The 7,532-nt window shown below is 37.3% G+C and overlaps 1 pseudogene; it reads left to right on the forward strand.

Moving 5' to 3' along the window:
• The first annotated feature begins 1,506 nt into the window (after window positions 1–1,506).
• On the forward strand, window positions 1,507–2,401 carry LOC102989695 (ubiquitin carboxyl-terminal hydrolase MINDY-1-like; annotated as a pseudogene).
• Window positions 2,402–7,532: the final 5,131 nt, after the last annotated feature.

A 7,532-nucleotide genomic window follows, 5' to 3' on the forward strand; every position in this document is an offset into this window, starting at 1 on the left:
CTTTTTTATAGCTAGGGTTTTTTTGTGGGTTTCTGTGTGTGTGTGTGTGTGTGTGTGTGTGTAAGTGTATGGGCTGAAGCTGTGGTAGAAGGGTTAAGAGCTTGGGATCTGGAATCAGACAATCAGTTCTGCTATGGACTAGCTGGGTAGTCTTGAGTGAATTACTACATCCCTCCGTGCCTCAGTTTCCTCATCTGTAAAAAGATGATAGGAATGGTACTTATTGCCTTGAGATGTTGTGAGGATTAAATGAGATAACTCAAACCTTGATATAGTAAGCATTCAAGAAGTGTCAGCTCATTTTGGCCTTTGATGATTTCTCATCCTGAAAAGTTGAAAGACACAAGGAAGAGCTGGTTGGTTAGACTTGAGTTGTTAGTTAGGGACCAATGGTTGGACAAGAACTGAAAATATCTCAAAATCCAGACCTTCTGGGTCTTTTCCTGCGGTTAACAGAAGTACAAATGCTGTAAGGTCTACAGCAAAAACACTAACATTCTGGGTCAGTGGAGGACTCCAGTCTCAGATTTTCAACTAAACTTGATGAAGAAAAACTTGGCCCACTCCTCCCTAATTAAATAAAGCTCGCAGTGGATTTATCTGGCAACCGATGCCTTAGATACAGACATAGGAACCTTCCTTAGGGACCAAGAAGCACCTAGTTATAAATAATATTAAAAACAAAACAAAACAGAATTGGGGATTGTAGGAATTTAGAAATACAAATAAATAAGAAAGAGATTTAAATTACCATAGGAGAATAAAATTTCATCACAAAGTGATCCCTACTACTCATATTCTGGTATGAAGTTTGTGTATGTGCAAATTTACATATACAAAAATAAGATCACGTGGGTCATATTATCTTATAATCTATTTTTATTTCACTAAATAATATAGTCATTTTTCCTGGACATTTACATTCCATGGTATATTTATGCAGCACCCTTATAAATAGTTGCCTATGTTTATTTAAAGCATACATCATAATTTATTTAACCACCCTATTACTGAATATCTGGTTTGTTTCTATACTTTCGTTACTATAAATAGCACTGTGATGAACATCTGGTCCTACTAAATGTTAATGTGTGTGGATGTATGTGTGTATTTGTATACACACACACGTTTACACACACATATTTCAGGTTCTCTTACGTAAAGATGTTCTCTACTCTCTTTCTCTCTCTCAAATGTTAAATATTTTCATTGCATCATACCTTAAAGGTAATATAAAAGATGATGAAGCTAGAAATAAAAATGAGTTATATGAAATAATAGCATTTAGGGGAATTCCCTGGTTGTCCAGTAGTTAGGACTCCACTCTCACTGCCTGGGTTCAATCCCTGGTCGGGGAACACAGGTCCTGCAAGCTGCCCGGCACATCCAAAAAAAAAAAAAAAAAATTACAGCATTTACACATTTTTTAGACAGTTGCTAAAAGGAACATTGAAAACATTACTTTAAAGGCCCACTTTGAGCACACAGTAACAATTTTATATAAAGATGCCACATATACAGGCCATATCTATGCATATACACGTGTGTGTGTGTGTGTGTGCACACACGCGCACTGCTCCCTTGGGAGGAAGTGATCACATTCAGTGGCTGGTGGCCCAGCTTGGAGACTGCCTCCTCTCCATCCCGCCCCAGAAGCCAGAGGGACTTCAGCTTCATTTTCAGAAGAATGTGAGTGGTGCCATGTTCCGCCTAAGCTGGACAGAGTCTGGGTGTCCATGTGCAATTTCACAGGTGTCTCTGACCTTGAGTGTTCATCTGAGTGCCATATCTGACCTATTCAGTGTACCTCTGTCGCGTGGCTGGCGTGTTAATCCACAGTCCTGAGGCCGTGAGTGCAGTTGGGAAACTGAGTTACAACCAGCTGGCAGAGATGGTCACCACCTGCAGGCAGTCCAGCGACAACATTCTCGTGACAGAAAGCCCGATGTCAGAGCAGTCCGTGGACATGACAGCAGCCAGCTGACCACCACGGTCTGTGTGAGCTAACGGCAGCTGCCAGCAAAGGCAGACTTAGCATCTTTTCCCAAAACAACCATTTTAGTACCATGATTAAACACAGGAGTCACGTTCACCTACTTGTCACCAACCAGGGCTTTCTTTGGGAGGAGCAAGTGGTGTGGGAGAGCACGAACGATGTGGATGAAGGCAGCTGCTTCTGATGACCCCTAAGTCGTCCCCTGCGCAAGGGCCGCAGAGCAGAAGGTGGGATGGCCCCCTAGAAAAGCAGCGTCAGGTGGGCCAGGATTACCTGATCGCCTTGTCCCTGCAGCTGCAACAGTGGCCACCAAGCACATTGGGTCTCAGCGACTTGGCACTGGCCCGGCAACTTCAGCGAGAGAACAGCAACAAGCGGTCCAGCCTGTGGCAACGCAGGACATAGCGCTGCGGGCGTAGGGGGGAGGAGCCACCTCTGGACGTGCAGCTGGAGAGCCAGCGCTGCAGCAAGAGTCACCTGTAGCCCTACCCAGTGCTAAGCTTCCTCTTTCAAAGGCTGTGGCTATTTTGCTTGCTTCCCCAGCTCAACTCCTGAGATGTGTTCCTCCTGAAAGAACAATAAAAGAATCTCTACGTAATCTGATACTAACTTCGTCATGGCTTCGATTGAAGGAGATGTAAAAATTGGCAATTTTGAATTTCAATTTCATTATTATGAAGTTTGGTTACCCTTCCTAGATCCTGTTGGTTATATTTTAGTATTGAATGTTAAAAACAATTTCAATAGGAATAGTGGTAATGACTGTCTATAAAAATGTGCAAAATTTAATCAGTTTCAACAAAAGTGTTCACAAATATACACTTGAGACTATCATCAACAAAATTTCAGAGACCGGATACTTCTTGTGTGTGTGTGTATTTTAATCCATGAGAAGATTTAGTCTGGTCTGCCTGACATAAGGGTGATAGGTTTCTATCTCTTAGTCTAATTAACACCTTTAATCTTTTTTTAATGGTTAGGCATTCTCTCTTTGGTTTTGAGGCATGCTAAAGATAAAAGCACGGGAGGCTGGAGGTTAATCCTTCCTGTTCTTTATTTCTTAATTTCTGCCATGGGGACTCCCTTTCCATCATGGCTATTTATTCAGGAACCCTGATGATATGCTTTCAGTAAGAGATGGTTTAGAACTACCACCCAATATTACTATATATTAAATTATAGGGGCTGTAATTAATAACTGCTAAATGAACACAACTCCAATTTCTTATATATCTTTTTTATTATTGTGCCTAAGAAAGTAATCAAATTAATGCTTTTAGAATTAATATTGAACCTAAGTAGCACTAGTCCTAGAATCATTCTATCAAAATGGTTACAAAAATGGTAAACAACCCCAGATTTTGTTAATCAAGGATGTTACAGATGAATACAAGCTTATTGATGATGCTTTGCTTCTTCTCACTCATATAAAGAACATTGAATTTCCTATGGTATCGATAATAAAATACATTAAACTTTGGCATTCAACAAAGAATAGAGATTTGATTTTTTCATCTTAGAACTAAGATTTTTTTAATGTCCTAATATGTCTTACATAAGATAAAATGTTGTAACCATTTACCCCAGTAGCAATTTTTTTTTAGAATTTTGGAAAATATACTGAAATTTTATGTGTAAAAATGGACTCTCGTTCAGAATTGCCCATTTGGAATTTTCAGCAAACTACAGATTTGTAAGTGTTTTGAAATTAATAGATTTGTATGACTTGAGATTTCAGCTCAGACTAATATATTTTAATACATTAAATATTAAATATGTTAACATTATATATCTTCAACCAATTTTGTTTTAATTGAGCCAACATGCCAAATCTTCAGCATTGTAACTGAGGAGGAACTTGTCAAAATATGACTTGTTTTCTTTAAAAAAAGTAGAATTAAAATAGTCTCAATTTAACAAGGATTATTCAATATTCCTGTATTATGCACATGCACATACACACACACAAACATATACACATTCTGAAGATCTCTAACTAACTTTAGGTAGAAAAACTCAGAGGTCAAAAGAGTGCTAATTAAATATTTTAAAATGGAGCAAATTCTTCGAAGAAAATACAAATATAGGTAAATTATAAATTAAAGCACTTTCAGACTTCTCTAATATGAGTTTTTTTTTTTCAGAATGTTAAAATACATATGTGGAACACATTCACAAAGAAAAATATAATAATCAGCTCGACCTTTACTTCCTGTTATGGGCAATGATTTCATTCTGTGTGGATAACTACATAAGGTGAAAATATAATGGTCTGAAAGAGATTTATTTTCTTCTCTTATCGATTTGTGAGGGGGAAAAAAGAATAGTGAATAATACAAAAGTGATCTAATGAATGAGTTTGAATATGACGTGCTTTGTTTCTTTATAAACCTAACTTTCCCAGGAAAAATAGATGATTATTGTTCATTCTACCTTTTTTTAAAGTATTTTTTCTGACTGTACAAGTTTTATATGCTCATTGAACATAGCTTAGGAGAAGGTAAAGTCCCTGCTGTCAAACAGTTCAAGACACAATGAATAATTCAAGAAAGTATATACAGGGACCAAACTATTGGTAGAAAAACAGAACTACCATCGGGTTTCAAACAAAATGAATGAAATGACCAGGAGAAGTTGAAATGGGGAACTGGTCTTGGAGATGTATCCTGAAGAAGGCTGGGAGCAGAGAGCTGGAATGAATAGAGAGGACATTCTGGGTAAAAGCGTCGCATGAAGAGAAAGGGAGAGACATGCCTGGGTAAAGAGACTGTTGATCATGGTAAGGGAGACGGAAAAGCTTGGCAAAATTATGAAAAGAATAAGTACTAGGCAAAGAATTTTAGACATCAGTTTGTAGGTCATATAAAAAAATATGGGGGGGAGACATGACTGGAAATGAAACTTTTAAAAGATTAACATTGCAGTAGTCTGTTTGGTGGCTTTGCTTACAAAGGTACTAAAAGGTGAGGGATCAATTACGATGCTATCGAAACTACACAGTTTATAAAATGGGAATAGTTTGAATTAGGGTGAAACATAAAATATGGATTGACATGATTTGGGATGGGTGGTATGGAAGTTAGAAGTATCAAAATGACTGAGATTTTGACCCTAAAGTATGAGAAGAATGGAAGCGTTCACAGAAAGAAAAACAGATGATGAATTAAAAGACACAACCACAAAAACTAACTAAAAAGCATTGTCTCCCCTGCCCCACCACCAATGCCATTAAAAGCTGGAACCCACCGCTCTCCCTCTTCACTGGCTCCTTAACTATGTCAACTCATAACTTGACAATGAGGCTGACAGTCCTATTTGCCCTAAGAGGCCAAATAGCATTCACTGTCATTGCAAATAACAGCATTTCCTCAGTGAAGGTTGAACTAAATTACTTTAACAAGGCTAAATTAAAAATCAAACATGTTGCTGCATTTAATGTGAGGCACAGAGGACACAAAAGATCATCAAAAATGAGTGGCAATATTGATTGTCATAAACTACTCTTCATGAAGTAAAATAGATTCAGTGCTGACCCCTTGAAATTCAGTTACCCTATTCCTTGTATATTTACTCACAGGTTTTATAATTTAGGAGAATTATTTCTCTTTTGCCATATTTCATCTTTGATGTGTTATCTTAACCTTTCCTTCCTCACCACAGTCTATTTTTCTCCTAAATGAAGATAATGGTGATAATAATAATTCCATCTTAAGTTTAGAATTTTATGAAAGTTTTATTCTTTTATGTTACATGTGTGAAGTAGATAAAACATCTAATTATACTTAATTCACAGAAAAAAATCTTATGGATTTTAAATATGTTCTGACAGATAACTTGGATATTGTGAGGCAACAAAATTGTTCTTACCTTTGCTCAACATTTACTGTATTTTCTTCCATTTCCTAAAGGAAGTATGAGCCATACCTGTGGCCTTACTATTTCAGAAAAGCTTTAATTCTGTAAAATAGTACCAGATGGTATTTTAATTTGGTTGTGTTATAAAATGTTGGAAAACACCGTGGGATTATCTGACATTTGTTGAGATTTCATCTTTACAGCAGACCTTCTTAGATTAAATTCTTACAATTCATATCTAAGAAAATTAGATCGATGAGGTTAGACAGATAGATAGAGATTAGATAGATAGATAGAGATGAGGTTAAAAAAATTCTGGCAGAAATACTGGACATTAATACGATGATTCATTATAGAAAATTTGGTGATTTTCTTTCACCAATTTAGAGGAAAAACATATTTTGTAATATTTATTCTTCACCTTCATGGACAGTTCCACCAAATCCTGGAATATCATGTGACTATCATAAGGCCCTAAGTAGAAGAATTTTAGAAAATTTCCATATACAGTGTCAAATAAACCATGGAATATATTGCTCCTGGAGTTAAATATAAGCAAGTACAACTTGGTTTTTGTAAATTTATGATTGATCCAATCATATTAGGGTATTACAAGAAACTAGAAATATTTTTGGAATAAATGCGTAAGCCCCTTATCTGTTTAATTAACATTAAGTGTGGTAAACGTGATTTTCTGCCTAATGTCTGTTATCAGAATTGCAGTACTGGGTAGGATATGTCACGGATATGAAGCAGATTAATAGTTTTTATTTTTTTCCTTACTGTATATTTAGAATGTAATTCAGCCCAGACATAAAACATTACATAAATTATATCCCCATTCTTCAACCTAATACCCCAATAAATCCATAATTGTGTCTCCAGACGTTTCTGCAAACCCTACAACAAATACATCTTCATGTATTTATATCCCACCCTCCATCCTCAGCCTATCCATTTCTCTCCCCAAGTTTTCTCTCTAACACGTAGGTTTGATTATTGTCCGCCTGTGCTTCAGAGCCGTGCCTATAGAACAAAACCCCTTAAGGTTATATTAAAAGCCCTTCAAAATCTGACTCTGGCAAACATTTCATTCTCTCAATGAATATTAAACCTTTGCCTCATGCTAGAACCTATGTGGCAGCAAGGGTTCCTGGGGGGAGAAGAGAAGACATAGCCTCTGCCCTCATGTAGCTCACGGGGAACAGGAAATTACAACCCAGTGTGGTCAGTGCATTGCACTTGTGCATATGTAAAGATGAACTCAGACTGGAAGCCTTAGGGAGGTTTCCCCAGAGGAAGTGCTGGTTGAGATTTGTTTGATGGCTAGAAATTCATCAGAGAGAAAAGAGGTAAAGGGTCTTCTGGAAAAGGAAAATGACCTTCACAAAGATGCATTACTGAATGTAATATGATCTGAGAAAGGCAAGCAGAGTTCCCTGAGATTGGTGCGTAGGTTCCGTGAGAGCCTTGGAGAGAGGGGAAGGCAGAGCCGATTACAAGTAGCTTTCTGTTCAAAGGGATGTGGTCTTTATCAACAGCTAGGAGGAGAAAACATTAAAGGGTTTTTAAGAACATGCATGAAAGATTACCTGTGGGGAATAGCTCAAAGGGGAATATGCAAAATAAAATGAGGACCAGTGCAAAGGGGAGCAGGTCGTTGTGTTAGAAGCCAGTGGCC

This window comes from Physeter macrocephalus, chromosome 15, assembly GCF_002837175.3.
Source record: "Physeter macrocephalus isolate SW-GA chromosome 15, ASM283717v5, whole genome shotgun sequence".
Lineage (NCBI taxonomy): Eukaryota > Metazoa > Chordata > Mammalia > Artiodactyla > Physeteridae > Physeter > Physeter macrocephalus.